The sequence below is a fragment of the Rattus norvegicus genome, chromosome 18 (genome assembly GCF_021556685.1).
Source record: "Rattus norvegicus strain SHRSP/BbbUtx chromosome 18, alternate assembly SHRSP_T2T, whole genome shotgun sequence".
NCBI lineage: Eukaryota > Metazoa > Chordata > Mammalia > Rodentia > Muridae > Rattus > Rattus norvegicus.
The window spans coordinates 31,822,584-31,840,519 of record NC_141551.1 but is presented as its reverse complement, the minus strand read 5'-3'; the positions used below and the strand labels follow the sequence as shown (position 1 = coordinate 31,840,519).

Genomic DNA, 17,936 nt, shown 5'->3' with positions numbered 1-17,936 from the left:
GGCAAGGCTAGGAGATGAGAATAATGATCTTGGGATGGTACAAAGGACTCCTGGGGTGGAAATAAAACAAGTCCTGCCACAGTGACCTCATAAATGGCAAGAACACTGAACAAGTAGAAGAACCCTCCTGACAGGGAAGACTTGGAACTAATCTAGAAAGTCAAGATAGAAAGGCAGAGTTTGGCAATGAAAAAGAGCATGACACTATGAGGATCATGCTTTCTAGAGCCTTTTCACCATAATTCAAAATTGCTTGGGGCAACACAGGAGTGGTGTAAAAGCTACAGAAGTGTGGTTTTTATGACATCTGGTGCTGTGTAGATGAAGACCAATAAGGTGAAGAGGCTGGTCGGAGCTAAGTGCCATGAGGGTTTGAGAACATGTTCAAGTTTCCATACTGAAAATTCACCCCATTCCAAGGGCCTACACCTTCCCAAATTCTTCAGTGAAAATGCCATGGGCACTTTATTAATTTTATATCAAGTAAACTCCATATCTCCTTTGGATGTGACAATACCTTGAGCTGTCACCATTGTAATGGAAATAGTTTCTCTTCTCTATCATTTTCCCAGGTCTCTGCAGAATTTGTAAGCTGAATAGGCCTGCTTTAAAGCCTAGTTGCCACTTCCAACTGCCTCAAAGAGTTTAAACACGTGTTCCATTCATGTTCCAGCATCTGAGGACAAAGAACAGAGGAGGATACAAGATCTTCACCATGGCAACTATCACTCTTCCCTTCACTAAGGCATTACTGTTTCCAACTCTCAACTAGACACACACACACCTTACACTTACATACAAATATACACAGACACACACATATATACATACCACAAGCATATATTCAATTACGTACCCACAAACACATCACACACAGAGACACCCCCTCCACACTCACACACACACACACAGAAATACACATACACATTTCAAATACACAAACACACCACACACATCCATACACACCCCTACTACACACATACAGCACACACACAGAAACAGATACACATATACACACATACATCATATACACACATTCAAGTACATACACACAAACATACCACACAGAGTCCACCAAACACATACAGACACACACAGACACACAAATACATATACACATACCCCACCACACACTCACACACCACACTCAGAAACACAAATACACATAGCACGTACAAATAATACACGTATACAATCTCTCTATATGTACTAAGCAACTTGGTCCTTGGAGAAGGAGGACAAGCTGTTTAACCTCTTAGTGGTTTAGTTTCCTTATCTCTAGCCCTGAAGAACTGTGATATTCATCTCATGGGATTGGCGCAAATATTAAATGAGCTTATTATGTCTATGAGACAATTAGAACAATTTCTAGTACATGTAGTAAACATTCAGATGTTTGTTTCAAATATGTTTTTATCTTCTTTGCTCCTTTCTCCATCACTTCATTGAACATTTTTTTCATTTTTTGCTTAGGTACCTCTCTCTTCTATGAAGCTATAGATCCCTTGAGAACAAGAATTACACATGGCTATCTTTGTCCCTTTCCTGAGCCAGTCCCTGACATGCAAACATTCACTTAATATTGAATGTGCAAATAAACCACTAAGTGAAAACTATTAAATCAGGCTCTGTTTGAAGTCAAGGAGGTTTGGAGTGATGGTCATATGAAAACAGTGAATGAAGCACAGTCTTTTTTACTGTAGAAAAAGAAAAGTGTGAAAGACAATATGGTGGAGTGTTAAAACACCCATCCTTAGCTCATGAGTGGTTCTTTGCATTTGTTTTCTTTCTACTTTCTAACTTTCCTCTAATAAGAAAGTGGAGAGGGGGAACATTGAGTATGCAACAGGCCTATCAGCACATAAAGACTGAACTCTGTCTAACCAAAAATACAGAGAGTATAGGGGATCTATTAGCTTTACTGAGAGATGTACTTGTGAATGTTGATAGAGCTAGTTAAATATGGATAGAGACATTTCTGTGGTTGATCTTCAGAGATATGCTCGTTTGCATGCGTTCCATGAAGTCATTCATGGGACCAGTCTCAAGAAGGCCTTGCCATCAGCAGATGGTTTCCATGGTCTCAGCAAGGTCTCAGCATCTGTCTACTAAAGAAGAAAGTGGGGCACAAGGACACTGAAGGAGGGGGCAATGCATGGCGAGCTCACTTCTGCCCACATTCTCCTGGTCTCGGTGCAGTGTTGTGCCACACTCAGCAAGAGAGGCAGGAGCTCCAGTCTACCTCTGTGTCACAGTGGAAAAGGTGTGGGTTTGCTGAATCGGCAGATAGAGTTTCCCCAACATTGCTCTTTTTTTTGTGCCATTCTTCTGGCTGGGCTGCCTTGTTCCTTGGTAGTCTGCTTTGCACAGGTCCAGCTGTCCTCAAATAAATTCATCACGTGACCTGCCTCATTAGTTCTCTATCACTGGAAAAGGTTGAGTCATCAGTGGTTTGGGGCAGAGCTGAAGTTCTGTCCCAGGTCTTCATTTTTTTTTTTATTAACTTGAGTATTTCTTATATACATTTCAAGTGTTATTCCCTTTCCCGGTTTCCGGGCAAACATCCCCCTCCCCCCTCCCCTTCCTTATGGGTGTTCCCCTCCCAAACCTCCCCCCATTGCCGCCCTCCCCCCATAGTCTAGTTCACTAGGGGTTCAGTCTTAGCAGGACCCAGGGCTTCCCCTTCCACTGGTGCTCTTACTAGGATATTCATTGCTACCTATGGGGTCAGAGTCCAGGGTCAGTCCATGTATAGTCTTTAGGTAGTGGCTTAGTCCCTGGAAGCTCTGGTTGCTTGACATTGTTGTACTTTTGGGGTCTCGAGCACCTTCAAGCTCTTCCAGTTCTTTCTCTGATTCCTTCAACGGGGGACCTATTCTCAGTTCAGTGGTTTGCTGCTGGCATTCGCCTCTGTATTTGCTGTATTCTGGCTGTGTCTCTCAGGAGCGATCTACATCCTGCTCCTGTCGGTCTGCACTTCTTTGCTTCATCCATCTTGTCTAATTGGGTGGCTGTATATGTATGGGCCACATGTGGGGCAGGCTCTGAATGGGTGTTCCTTCAGTCTCTGTTTTAATCTTTGCCTCTCCCTTCCCTGTCAAGGGTATTCTTTTTCCTCATTTAAAGAAGGAGTGAAGCATTCACATTTTGATCATCCATCTTGAGTTTCGTTTGTTCTAGGGATCTAGGGTAATTCAAGCATTTGAGCTAATAGCCACTTATCAATGAGTGCATACCATGTATGTCTTTCTGTGATTGGGTTAGCTCACTCAGGATGATATTTTCCAGTTCCAACCATTTGCCTACGAATTTCATAAACTCGTTGTTTTTGATAGCTGAGTAATATTCCATTGTGTAGATGTACCACATTTTCTGTATCCATTCCTCTGTTGAAGGGCATCTGGGTTCTTTCCAGTTTCTGGCTATTATAAATAAGGCTGCAATGAACATAGTGGAGCACGTGTCTCTTTTATATGTTGAGGCATCTTTTGGGTATATGCCCAAGAGAGGTATAGCTGGATCCTCAGGCAGTTCAATGTCCAATTTTCTGAGGAACCTCCAGACTGATTTCCAGAATGGTTGTACCAGTCTGCAATCCCACCAACAATGGAGGAGTGTTCCTCTTTCTCCACATCCTCGCCAGCATCTGCTGTCACCTGAGTTTTTGATCTTAGCCATTCTCACTGGTGTGAGGTGAAATCTCAGGGTTGTTTTGATTTGCATTTCCCTTATGACTAAAGATGTTGAACATTTCTTTAGGTGTTTCTCAGCCATTCGGCATTCCTCAGCTGTGAATTCTTTGTTTAGCTCTGAACCCCATTTTTTAATAGGGTTATTTGTTTCCCTGCGGTCTAACTTCTTGAGTTCTTTGTATATTTTGGATATAAGGCCTCTATCTGTTGTAGGATTGGTAAAGATCTTTTCCCAATCTGTTGGTTGCCGATTTGTCCTAACCACAGTGTCCTTTGCCTTACAGAAGCTTTGCAGTTTTATGAGATCCCATTTGTCGATTCTTGATCTTAGAGCTTTAGCCATTGGTGTTTTGTTCAGGAAATTTTTTCCAATGTCCATGTGTTCCAGATGCTTCCCTAGTTTTTCTTCTATTAGTTTGAGTGTGTCTGGTTTGATGTGGAGGTCCTTGATCCACTTGGACTTAAGCTTTGTACAGGGTGATAAGCATGGATCGATCTGCATTCTTCTACATGTTGACCTCCAGTTGAACCAGCACCATTTGCTGAAAATGCTATCTTTTTTCCATTGGATGGTTTTGGCTCCTTTGTCAAAAATCAAGTGACCATAGGTGTGTAGGTTCATTTCTGGGTCTTCAATTCTATTCCATTGGTCTATCTGTCTGTCTCTGTACCAATACCATGCAGTTTTTATCACTATTGCTCTGTAATACTGCTTGAGTTCAGGGATAGTGATCCCCCCTGAAGTCCTTTTATTGTTGAGGATAGCTTTAGCTATCCTGGGTTTTTTGTTATTCCAGATGAATTTGCAAATTGTTCTGTCTAATTCTTTGAAGAATTGGATTGGTATTTTGATGGGGATTGCATTGAATCTGTAGATTGCTTTTGGTAAAATGGCCATTTTTACTATATTAATCCTGCCAATCCATTAGCATGGGAGATCTTTCCATCTTCTGAGGTCTTCTTCAATTTCTTTCCTCAGTGTCTTGAAGTTCTTATTGTACAGATCTTTTACTTGCTTGGTTAAAGTCACACCGAGGTACTTTATATTATTTGGGTCTATTATGAAGGGTGTCGTTTCCCTAATTTCTTTCTCGGCTTGTTTCTCTTTTGTATAGAGGAAGGCAACTGATTTATTTGAGTTAATTTTATACCCAGCCACTTTGCTGAAGTTGTTTATCAGCTTTAGTAGTTCTCTGGTGGAACTTTTGGGATCACTTAAATATACTATCATGTCATCTGCAAATAGTGATATTTTGACCTCTTCTTTTCCGATCTGTATCCCCTTGATCTCCTTTTGTTGTCTGATTGCTCTGGCTAGAACTTCAAGAACTATATTGAATAAGTAGGGAGAGAGTGGGCAGCCTTGTCTACTCCCTGATTTTAGTGGGATTGCTTCAAGTTTCTCTCCATTTAGTTTAATGTTAGCAACTGGTTTGCTGTATATGGCTTTTACTATGTTTAGGTATGGGCCTTGAATTCCTATTCTTTCCAGGACTTTTATCATGAAGGGGTGTTGAATTTTGTCAAATGCTTTCTCAGCATCTAATGAAATGATCATGTGGTTCTGTTCTTTCAGTTTGTTTATATAATGGATCACGTTGATGGTTTTCCGTATATTAAACCATCCCTGCATGCCTGGGATGAAGCCTACTTGATCATGGTGGATGATTGTTTTGATGTGCTCTTGAATTCGGTTTGCCAGAATTTTATTGAGTATATTTGCGTCGATATTCATAATGGAAATTGGTCTGAAGTTCTCTTTCTTTGTTGTGTCTTTGTGTGGTTTAGGTATAAGAGTAATTGTGGCTTCGTAGAAGGAATTCGGTAGGGCTCCATCTGTTTCAATTTTTGGAATAGTTTGGATAATATTGGTATGAGGTCTTCTATGAAGGTTTGATAGAATTCTGCACTAAACCTGTCTGGACCTGGGCTCTTTTTGGTTGGGAGACCTTTAATGACTGCTTCTATTTCCTTAGGAGTTATGGGGTTGTTTAACTGGTTTATCTGTTCCTGATTTAACTTCGATACCTGCTATCTGTCTAGGAAATTGTCCATTTCCTGAAGATTTTCAAGTTTTGTTGAATATAGGTTTGTATAGTAAGATCTGATGATTTTTTGAATTTCCTCTGAATCTGTAGTTATTTCTCCCTTTTCATTTCTGATTTTGTTAATTTGGACGCACTCTCTGTGTCCTCTTGTTAGTCTGGCTAAGGGTTTATCTATCTTGTTGATTTTCTCAAAGAACCATCTTTTGGTTCTGTTGATTCTTTCTATGGTCCTTTTTGTTTCTACTTGGTTGATTTCAGCTCTGAGTTTGATTATTTCCTGCCTTCTACTCCTCCTGGGTGTATTTGCTTCTTTTTGTTCTAGAGCTTTTAGGTGTGCTGTCAAGCTGCTGACATATGCTCTTTCCTGTTTCTTTCTGCAGGCACTTAGCACTATGAGTTTTCCTCTTAGTACAGCTTTCATTGTGTCCCATAAGTTTGGGTATGTTGTACCTTCATTTTCATTAAATTCTAAAAAGTTTTTAATTTCTTTCTTTACTTCTTCCTTGACCAGGTTATCATTGAGTAGAGCATTGTTCAATTTCCATGTATATGTGGGCATTCTTCCCTTATTGTTATTGAAGACCAGTTTTAGGCCGTGGTGGTCTGATAGCATGCATGGGATTATTTCTATCTTTCTGTACCTGTTGAGGCCCGTTTTTTGACCAATTATATGGTCAATTTTGGAGAAAGTGCCATGAGGAGCTGAGAAGAAGGTATATCCTTTTGCTTTAGGATAGAATGTTCTATAAATATCCGTTAAGTCCATTTGGCTCATGACTTCTCTTAGTCTGTCGACATCACTGTTTAATTTCTGTTTCCATGATCTGTCCATTGATGAGAGTGGGGTGTTGAAATCTCCCACTATTATTGTGTGAGGTGCAATGTGTGTTTTGAGCTTTAGTAAGGTTTCTTTTACGTATGTAGGTGCCCTTGTATTTGGGGCATAGATATTTAGGATTGAGAGTTCATCTTGGTGGATTTTTCCTTTGATGAATATGAAGTGTCCTTCCTTATCTTTTTTGATGACTTTTAGTTGGAAATTGATTTTATTTGATATTAGAATGGCTACTCCAGCTTGCTTCTTCTGACCATTTGCTTGGAAAGTTGTTTTCCAGCCTTTCACTCTGAGGTAGTGTCTGTCTTTGTGTCTGAGGTGTGTTTCCTGCAGGCAGCAGAATGCAGGGTCCTCGTTGCGTATCCAGTTTGTTAATCTATGTCTTTTTATTGGGGAGTTGAGGCCATTGATATTGAGAGATATTAAGGAATAGTGATTATTGCTTCTGGTTATATTCATATTTGGATGCGAGTTTATGTTTTTGTGCTTTCATTCTCTTTGTTTTGTTGCCAAGACGATTAGTTTCTTGCTTCTTCTAGGGTATAGCTTGCCTCCTTATGTTGGGCTTTACCATTTATTATCCCTTGTAGTGCTGGATTTGTAGAAAGATATTGTGTAAATTTGGTTTTGTCATGGAATATCTTGGTTTCTCCATCAATGTTAATTGAGAGTTTTGCTGGATACAGTAACCTGGGCTGGCATTTGTGTTCTCTTAGGGTCTGTATGACATCAGTCCAGGATCTTCTGGCCTTCATAGTTTCTGGCGAGAAGTCTGGTGTGATTCTGATAGGTCTGCCTTTATATGTTACTTGACCTTTTTCCCTTACTGCTTTTAATATTCTTTCTTTATTTTGTGCGTTTGGTGTTTTGACAATTATGTGACAGGAGGTGTTTCTTTTCTGGTCCAATCTATTTGGAGTTCTGTAGGCTTCTTGTATGTCTATGGGTATCTCTTTTTTTAGGTTAGGGAAGTTTTCTTCCATGATTTTGTTGAAGATATTTACTGGTCCTTTGAGCTGGGAGTCTTCACTCTCTTCTATACCTATTATCCTTAGGTTTGATCTTCTCATTGAGTCCTGGATTTCCTGTATGTTTTGGACCAGTAGCTTTTTCTGCTTTACATTATCTTTGACAGTTGAGTCAATGATTTCTATGGAATCTTCTGCTCCTGAGATTCTCTCTTCCATCTCTTGTATTCTGTTGGTGAAGCTTGTATCTACAGCTCCTTGTCTCTTCTTTTGGTTTTCTATATCCAGGGTTGTTTCCATGTGTTCTTTCTTGATTGCTTCTATTTCCATTTTTAATTCCTTCAACTGTTTGATTGTGTTTTCCTGGAATTCTTTCAGGGATTTTTGTGTCTCCTCTCTATGGGCTTCTACTTGTTTATTTATGTTTTCCTGGAATTCTTTCAGGGATTTTTGTGTCTCCTCTCTATGGGCCTCTACTTGTTTATTTATGTTTTCCTGGAATTCTTTCAGGCATTTTTGCGATTCCTCTCTGTAGGCTTCTACTTGTTCTCTAAGGGAGTTCTTCACGTCTTTCTTGAAGTCCTCCAGCATCATGATCAAAAATGATTTTGAAAATAGATCTTGCTTCTCTGGTGTGTTTGGATATTCCATGTTTGTTTTGATGGGAGAATTGGGCTCCGATGGTGCCTTGTAGTCTTGGTTTCTGTTGCTTGGGTTCCTGTGCCTGCCTCTCGCCATCAGATTATCTCTAGTGTTACTTTGTTCTGCTATTTCTGACAGTGGCTAGACTGTCCTATAAGCCTGTGTGTCAGGAGTGCTGTAGACCTGTTTTCCTCTCTTTCAGTCAGTTATGGGGACAGAGTGTTCTGCTTTCGGGCGTGTAGTTTTTCCTCTCTACAGGTCTTCAGCTGTTCCTGTGGGCCTGTGTCTTGAGTTCACCAGGCAGCTTTCTTGCAGCAGAAAATTTGGTCTTACCTGTGGTCCCGAGGCTCAAGTTCGCTCGTGGGGTGCTGCCCACGGGCTCTCTGCAGCGGCAGCAACCAGGAAGACCTGTGCTGCCCCTTCCGGGAGCTTCAGTGCACCAGGGTTTCAGATGGTCTTTGGCTTTTTCCTCTGGCGTCCGAGATGTGTGTGCAGAGAGCAGTCTCTTCTGGTTTCCCAGGCTTGTCTGCCTCCCTGAAGGTTTAGCTCTCCCTCCCACGGGATTTGGGTGCAGAGAACTGTTTATCCGGTCTGTTTCCTTCAGGTTCTGGTGGTGTCTCAGGCAGGGGTCCTGCCGCTCCTGGGCCCTCCCCTACGGGAGCCCAGAGGCCTTATACAGATTCCTCTTGGGCCAGGGATGTGGGCAGGGGTGAGCAGTGTTGGTGGTCTCTTCTGCTCTGCAGCCTCAGGAGTGCCCACCTGACCAGGCGGTTGGGTCTCTCTCTCACGGGGTCTGGGAGCAGAGAGCTGCTGCAGGCCGGGATCCGCGGGTGTCTCCCAGGTCTTCATAATGATGCATGAACTCATTTTGTAGCACCAGAATTTGTTTCAAAAGATTTGATTCATTAATTTATTTCTTTCTACACCCAGCTTTAGTACCAAAGAGGGATTATTGTATTAAGACAGTATGGAATAAGTTTTAAGACCTTTTTTGGAATAGTATGTAGTCTAAAGGATATGAAGCTCATTATTCGGCATTGAGGTAAATGGGAATGGATTGTTCTCTAAACCCTGGGTGAACAGCAGTCGGTTCACTAGCAATAGCTCAGTTAACTGAACACTGGTGATGGGCAGGTCTTGCCCTAGTCTTTCCTTTATGTTACTCAAATTCTCACAACTTCAACCCACTTTAGCTGGTCCAGGTTTCTAGAGTAAGGTTTAAAGACCAGTGAGATCTTTTCCTTAATTATCTCCAAAATGGAGATTCCAGTTTTCACCATGGCATGTTGAGTATGAATAAACATGATCAAGAGGTCAAGAAATCAAGATTAGCTTAATCTACATTTTACATACTGCTTACTTTTCCTTTCACAGAATGATCTCTGTTCTTAGCAGAACCACCAAACCTTAATTGTGGTTTGGGGTTGAATATTCAAAGGCTAAGAGCTTGTTATCCATGCATTAAAATGGTCCTGTAGCTGGAGAGATGGCTCAGTGGTTAAGAGAACTTGGTGCTCCTCAAGAGGACCCAAGTTCAGTTCCCAGCATCTATATCAGTCTGTTCTCAACTGTCTGTAGTTCTAGCTCCAAGGACTACCTCTTGCCTCCATGGACACCTGCAACTCTCATGAACATATCCACATGTAAATATATACTGTCTTAGTTAGAATTTATATTGCTGTGATGAAGCACCATAACCAAAGCGACTTGGGGAGGAAAGGGTTTATTTCACTCATAGTTCATTATAACAGTTCATCAAAAGCAGTGAGGCCAGGAACTCACACAGGGCAGGAACCTGGAGACAGGAGCTGATGCAGAGGCCATGGAAGAGCGCTACAAACTAGCTTACTCACCATGGCTTTCTCAGCCTGCTTTATTATAGTACCCAGAACCACCAGCTGAGGAATGGAACTACCCACAATGGTCTCAGCCCTCCTCCATCAACTACCAATTTAAAACATGCCCTAAAAGCTTGCCTGTGGTCCAATCTTAGAGAGGTATTTTCTTAATTGAGGTTCCTTCCTCTCAGATAATGTTAGCTTATGTCAAATCAATATAAAGTTATCCAGCACATACACATAATTAAAAGTAATAAAAATAAATGATAACGATGCTATGTTGAAAGTATGTAGCAGGCTCAACATCCTCCTTTCACCTGCCTCCTAAGCTCTCACTCTCCTCCTCTTTGCTGGGGCTGTTCTTCAGTATTTTCATACAACTATGGCTCCAAACATCTTTGACTTCAAGTGTAGCCCAGTTTACAGTCATTTACAGGCTTACTTATGCCTCACTGAATTCATGGGTACTGGGGACAGGCTCAAAGCTGTATATGTAAAGATAGACATTTCCATATGTCTAAATGACAACATCTACCAAAAGCTCATATATTTGAATGCTAGGTCCCTAGTTAGTGGAACTGTTTGGAAAGGATTAGGAGGTGTGGCCTTGTTGGAGGAGCAGCATCACTAAGGGTGGGCCATAAGGTTTCTAAAGCCCATGCCAGGCCCAGTCTCACTTTTCTCTTTCAGAAGACTGTGAGTTCTCAGTTCCTGCCACAGCCACATACTTGCCTGTCTACCACCATGTTCCCTGCCATGGTGATCATGGACTAACCCTGTGAAACTGTAAGCAAGTCTCAAAATTAAATGCTTTATTTTATAAGTGTCACCTTGGCCATGCTGCATCTGCCAAACAGTAGACCACTAACACAGACAACCATATTTTGTTTACTCTCCTCTCAAAGGAAGGGCAGGGCTACAATAAAGCCAGTGATGAGCCAGCCAGACTACCAGGGTCTGGAGGTTTCTTTCTCTTTTCTAGGACACTCTAGAAACTCAGGACATAGTAGAGAGGTTGCAAAAACTACAGGCTTAGGCAGAAAACAGATCCAATGAAGAGCATGAGGTTAGGGGTGGGCAGATTCCCTGTGTAAACTCATCTAAAACCATGGTGTAGCCCTAGTCTCCTGGAGGCACATCAACCCATCTCTAACCCTTAAACAGAGCTAAAAATTATTTCATGTGAAAGTTTCCTGAATCTAAAATTAGTTGACTTTTTATTATTATTTAAACTAAATAACATATCCTTTAAGCCAATAATAGCCTATGGGTTCCGTTTGGGTGGCCCACAGACTTGCTATAGCCTCTCTCACTGGCAAATGGGCTCCTGACCAGTCAACCCCTGGTAGAAATGGTAAAATTTGAAAATAGGACCTTGAGATTTAGGGAAAAGGCAAAGCTTCCTCTTGTCTTTCCTTTAAACTACTTGAATCTGTCCACGCCAGCGGACTTCTTCCAGTGGCCTAGACTAGGCCTTAGGACCAAATTCTAACTTCATTTTCTTCTACTAATGAATTTTTCTCATGGCATTCTAAGCAAGTGATGACTGTCTACAGCAAGAATGACTGTCTCAAAGTCCCTATCTCTTTTGCAAACTTATGTACAAAGTTTTCCTCCAAATCCACTAAAAGAGTGTGATACTAGTGGGCAGAAAGTGAGGATTAACCTGTCAGATAGTGCATGTCTACTTTATAGGCAGTAATATAATGCATTTGTCTATATAGTAAATCATCTGCCCACACGACAACCATTTTGGGAAACTACTGCTATTAGAACTGAAGTGATCTTATTTAATGAACTGTTCTATACAGTTGCCACCTGTGAAATCTGAAGGATCATAGCCTTCCTGTGTGTAATTATAATTCAAAAGGACTAATTGCTCATTGCAGGGACATGAAAATACTTTATACAGTCTTTGATTTCATAGACTTTGTGTAATTAAAAATTTCCACAATTTGGCATTTAGCCTGTCTTCTTATCTTTCTATGCAGTTAATAACTTCTTAATAGAAAATTATCTTGTTGAATGTGCTAAATGAACCAGCTAAATGTGTGGTATTCATTACCAGTAATATGAAGGCCATAAGCTCTCTTATGCCATTTCTTGAGCATCTAATATGTGTAACTCTGGGTGATAATGAGACTAAAGCAATAATTGATGTTTTTTTTTCTGAATAGTACTTGACAAGCCTACTATCAGGGAGAATCCTTGAGTAAGATCATTACTGTCCATGAGTACAGTCTCACTCCCTAATGTTAAATCCTGATTCCCTTGAGCTGTGGGATCCAGCAGGATCTTCCTAATGACCATTCATATCCTTGTCTTTGCACCTAAGTTCTATATCAGAGTTCAATCAATGGTCTTGTGTCTTGGACAAATCCTTCCTTGAGCAACATTCTTCTCATCTGCTAAATGGGAATAAATATGCTATTATTCTCATTGTGATTATAAGAATTAAATGAGATATCCCACTTCCTTGACACGGTACTTGTCACAGTACTTGACCAATGATACCCATCACTAAAGTAGACAGAGTTGCTTATAAGGAAGCTTGACTCACTGCAGAGAAGCTGAGCTAATAATCCTGCTTCTATAATTCAGACAGAGGCCCTAGGCTTAGTTATGTAAATAAGAGGGTCAGGCTGGCATTGACGGGTTCAGCAACTATTACTCTATACCCTCCCAGAGATGAGGTTTGAATACTCCTGGAAATTCCGAGCTCAGTCTTTCTATCTAGGTTAACTAACCTCAGCCTAAGGATGTGGGTTAAAATGAACAGTCCTGGACAGTGTGAAAATTAGCTACAGATAATATAACACTCGGTATTTCTATAGAAACATTACTCTAAACAGGAAAAGTGTGGGAGAAGCACTTGCACCTCAGCCTTCCTGTTCCTTTCTCATCTTCCTGTTACTTCGCCTCCCTAAGCAGCTAAGTGAGATGGGAAAGGAACTGGGCGGGTGGGCTTGTCTCTCTCCCAGTAGGAGCATCTCTGGCCCAGAACGCATCTTTAGTGTTCTGCTCTGTAAGAAGGCCATGGCTGCCCTCCTGCTGACCTGGTTGCTTGGTAGGTTGGCTTAATTCAGATAGAAAACAATTGGCAGGTACAGATCCAGGCTCTTTCTACGCTGCTTTATCCATAGAGCTTGTATTTTTGAGTTCTAGCTATCTCATTTCCATTCATTCCTTTCTCAAGGAGATCTAAAACTAGACGGGGGTGCATGGTTATTCATGTGATCCCCGAAAGTCCCATAAATATTCTAGGGTCCATTTGAATTGATAAGAAGAAAAAATATGAGCACCCAATATGTCCATTTACATGAAGATGTAATTCTGTAGGCCAGACCACACAGATCCAAATTTTCCAAGAACCTATAAAGAGATTTTCCTGGGTAAAAGGTGGGAGACTTTGGAGTCCAACTCTTGAGCCGCTGCTTTCTGAGCCAAACCTCCCTGGTTGAAGCCTTTTCCACAAGAATGTGGCTGCCTGCACAGTTCCACCATGCCTCAGGTAAAAGGTTCTCTGTTCTGGCTGTGACGCCCTGAGAAGCTCTCCATCTTGTTCTTATTTAAACATTCTTGACCCTAAATAGCTTAGAGGATGAAAGGGGGTCTTATTTGAGCTCCCCCTGGGCTGTTTCTCAAGACCACAAGCGTGTTCTGTGAGCTACGTTTTAGGACTCAACAAGAAAATGCGTGCTCCTTCCCTGCTTCACATGGGCACTTTAAACTCCACAACTAAGGTGGCTGTGCCTACCCCTGCTAGTGGTTATAGCTTGTATCTTCCCACTCTTTCTGTTGGTGTTTGCCAGCAGGTTGACAAGGGTTTGAAGTTTCACATAAGGGGCTTATTAGCATGTCTGGATACTGAAATCAGTGTCTGTTCTCCTATGAAACATTGATGACAACCTTACTCTTGCATGGAAAAGTCATGTGGGAGCCACTATTAAGTCTTTACTCAGAATGGTGCACTCACCTAGAGAAGTTAGGCCCTTCCTAACCATCTCAGTAGGAGAGCTATGATAAACCCTTCTAGACATTCATTGACTTCACAAATGGCTTCTTTTTCAATTTGTAAAGGAAACTGATAAGCCATTTCCTTGAGTCACTGCTCCCCACCCGGCTTGAGGCAGAGCCTAGCCTCTTTCCTGCTCATCTGTTCTCTTCCCTCTGTGCTCTCACTCTAGCCACCAGCAAGGCAGAGATTTCCTTTAGAATACTTTAAACCCCTTTACACAATGTTGGACAGGTCCAAGGAAGCACTGTCTTTCCTGCCTGTGTTTAGTTTTCAGGACATTAAGACTCCTTCATTAGCTATCAAGCATGGAGCATTATTAGATGGGGAAGCCAGGGCAGTGGGTATCTACCTCTCAAATTCCCTCTGAAAACACAGAGCTCGTCATCTGCTCTTTGAGAATAACATTCTCCTGATAATTCCAGCTAACTTTGCAGAAGTGTGATACCAAAGTTCAGAAAGGCTTCATTCAGGCTGCTTCTACCGAGGAAGTATGCTAAGCGTTATGTTCAGATATTTTAAAAAAGCTGTTAGATCTGCAGATCAGTGACAGTTTAAACATAGTTTCTCTTTTCAAATGCTCTGTCTCTATCTGTCTAACTCCCTCTTTCAATCTCTCTCTCTCTCTCTCTCTCTCTCTCTCTCTCTCTCTCTCAAACACCCCTCATATCCCTCCCAACCCCTCACCCCACCCCCCACAGTGGTTGGCCATTCATGTGCAGCTAAGCAGAATGTTGTCACAAGTGTGTCTGACCAAACCAAGAGCTAGCAAAACAGTTCCCTAGGCACAGGAAGAGCAGATGGTTCACCACATGTATTTGTAGTGTTATCACCTCATGATCCACAGAGAGTTAAGTCAAACAGTGACCTGATAGGTAAACACATTTAATGAAAAAAGTACCCTAAGTAAATACAAAATATCCTAACATCTACAAAGGAAACACAACAAATACTGATGTGCCTGTCAATCATAAAGAGCTATATTACCAGATACTTCAATATCCCTTGCTTAAAGAAATAGATACCAGCATTGGAGGGGATGTTGATATCTTTCATTGTACACTCAGGGCCATTTCTCTCTCTCTAATTTCAGAGCATACACTCTCATTATGAATGTAAACCATATCAAATCCATACTTGACAAGTAACGCATCTACATGGCTGCAGATACTTACAAACGTTCTATAGCATTAGCGTGTGTACTACTTCATGTTAAATAAGTAGCATTGGATTTTAACCCGATTTCTCATTAATGTTCTGTCCACATTGCCATGTAAGATTGTTCATTTAGCTGCAGCATTCTGGAGCACACTATTTTTCAGCAACATATCACAGTTTAGTGTCCCTATGTTCTCACTTGTGAACTTTTGAACCATTGCTGAGTTTCCTTTACTGAAAATGTTGCAAAGAACATTTCTTGCCATGCCATTCTGCTGTACAAATTTGAAACGTTTCCACTAGGATAGAAACCCAGAAATTCAATGAAGGATCCAGAGCTTTGTGCATTCCCAGTTTTGTGTAATGCACAGGCCAAGGTTTTCTGCTAGACCACACTCTTGCTATTGGTTTCTGAGTTTCCTTCCCAGACCACTACTTCATTTTAGTAAACTGTTTACATTCTAACAGTTAATGGTTGTAAAATGTGTGGTTGTTTACATTTACAGTTCTTGGGACAATAGTGAAAGTAGGCTTCTCTTTGATGCTTATTGGTCACTTGGATTCCTTCTTCAAAAATTTCTCTCCTTATGCTTTCTCCTATTGGTCTACATAGCCATTTGCCTTGATCCATTAGATACTCTGATACTCATCCTTTCCTTTTCTCATGAATACACTGTTTCTGGAAGTCTACTGTGTTTCACAGATTAGTTAAGAATTGCAGATCCAGGGTTGTAGCTCAGTGGTAAAATGGTAAGTGAGAGCTTGTGTGTACAGGTCTTGAGTTCAATGACCAGTACAGAACAACAGAACACAAACCACAGGGATGATGAGAAGTTTACTAATCAGGGAGCAGAGCTCTCAAGAGGACCCGAGGAAGCTAAGAACCAAGGTCGGAATCTAGAGCTCTGATGAGGAGTTTCAGGGATGCAGAGCTGTCATGATCTCAGCAGTACAAAGTAATGAGCTAACCAGAATAGATTTTCTCAGAACTTGACTAGCATCTAAGTGTGCTCACTGCATTGAGCATTTTAAGCCAAGGGCTGACAAATGCTCAATCTATGTAACTGAGTGTTGATTCCCTCTTCTCAGCATGTTCCCAGGTAGCTTTGTCTTTGAAGGAGAGAAGGCCACTATGACTCATTGGCCGGAAACAATGAGTCCCAAAAAGGCTTTCTACCTGAAGGCTGCTGCTTGAGAGTGAACAGAAGATTCCAGAGTGATTGAGTTTGATTCATGATTGAGATTGTTAGACTGATTGTCAAAACATTTATTTTTACAAAAGCAGTATTTCTACAAACTTACAATAGTTATTTTGCTTGGGGGTGGGATAATTCTACTTCAAATTGTAGGATGACAATTCAATAATAATTAACTCTGATAATCAATTATTAATAGGCAGAATCCATGTACAGCCTGTAAATGAGGGAAGGGGAATGAATTTGATTTCTTTTTCTTCCTAATGGAGGAAATGGAGATGCTGCCATTAAGGACCATTTTACCACCGTGGATGGCAGGCTTCTGGAGTAGCTCCTCCAGGGAGGTTAACTAGAAGTACAACACCATTAAAAGAAAACTCCAGAATGACTGTCATCTCCTGAATATAGGAGACTTCTTCCAAGACAGCAAGCAGGGACAATGAAATGGGAGGTAAAAGCTGGACACAGATGTTCCAAAAGACTGGACACTCTTGCTTCTACAGCCTCACCAAACACAGAGGAGAAATAGACCAGAGAGAAAGAGGCCCTGGTGCCCTCCCCAACAACAGCACTATATCCTTCTCCATTTCCACCCAGCAAGCTTCACTGAAACAGCCTGCAACCTATGCCAGCTAAAGCCTCAACTCTAAATACTGAAGTAAGGGCATTCACCTGCTTTAACCTGAAATCACACACAAGCTACCCTCCTGTTTTAAACTTAACAATGGACTTTAATCAATATCAATCTCTCTATGATCAAGAACAGACAAACAACACAGAATCTATTACAACATTCTGCCAACTCAAAGGTAGATAACTCTGTAATCAAGACCTGGGGAAGGGCATGTATTAGAAAAACTACTATATTAAATCAGCAATAAAATTTTGATAGCACCTGCTCTGTGCTCATAACAAAATTCAATAAGACAAGCCTTTGAGACAGAGGAGAAGGATTAGATCTTAGTCTTATGCTGGGAAATAAAGGGAGCTACGTAGATAGTGAAATATGAAGAAACCAATATTACTATAATTAAAACTTCGTTGCCATCAGGAGTGAAAAGCACGGCTAGTATAGGAACTGCATTGGCAGCTTAAAGGAAGAGAGGGAGCCACTCTCCCAGATCAAAAGACAGATGGAAATGAGAAGCAGGAAGAACTGAAATAAAAGGTGAATGTAATAGAAAATCACATGCCTGGGACGAATATCTGAATTTGCAGATCAAGGGTATCCATCACGCAGCAAGCAAAATTGTTGAAAGGCAACCAGCACTTTGTCATATCCTGGTTAAATATTTGCAGTTCCAAAGTAAAGATGAATTTTTTTTAATAGAGTCAGGCAGAGAGGGCTGAGCTGTGAGGCAGAGAGGATTACAGATCAGAGGGAAAATAGAGTTGGGTTGCCACAGCCTTCTGCACAGCAAGGGTTAAAGACAGTAACATAAAATACAACTTTCAAAATACTTAAAGATAAAATTAAGTAGAATATAGCAACAATAGCAAAATAAATCACAGACATCCAAAGGAGGAAATCTTCAGAAGCAATT

The 17,936-nt window shown here is 41.1% G+C and overlaps 1 long non-coding RNA gene across 2 annotated transcripts in view; it reads right to left on the bottom strand.

Annotated features, from left to right (window-relative positions):
- The window catches only part of LOC147999751 (uncharacterized), a 50,631-nt gene extending 32,956 nt beyond the window's left edge, over nt 1-17,675 (bottom strand). Inside the window, exons 1-2 of one of the 2 annotated variants that reach the window (XR_015642926.1) lie at nt 17,586-17,660; nt 518-676 (exon numbers count right to left, since the gene is read on the bottom strand). This is a non-coding gene — a long non-coding RNA (uncharacterized LOC147999751). Of the gene's footprint in view, nt 1-517; nt 677-17,585 lie in introns of both variants that reach the window. The other variant, XR_015642927.1, reaches the window with a different exon arrangement.
- Nucleotides 17,676-17,936: the final 261 nt, after the last annotated feature.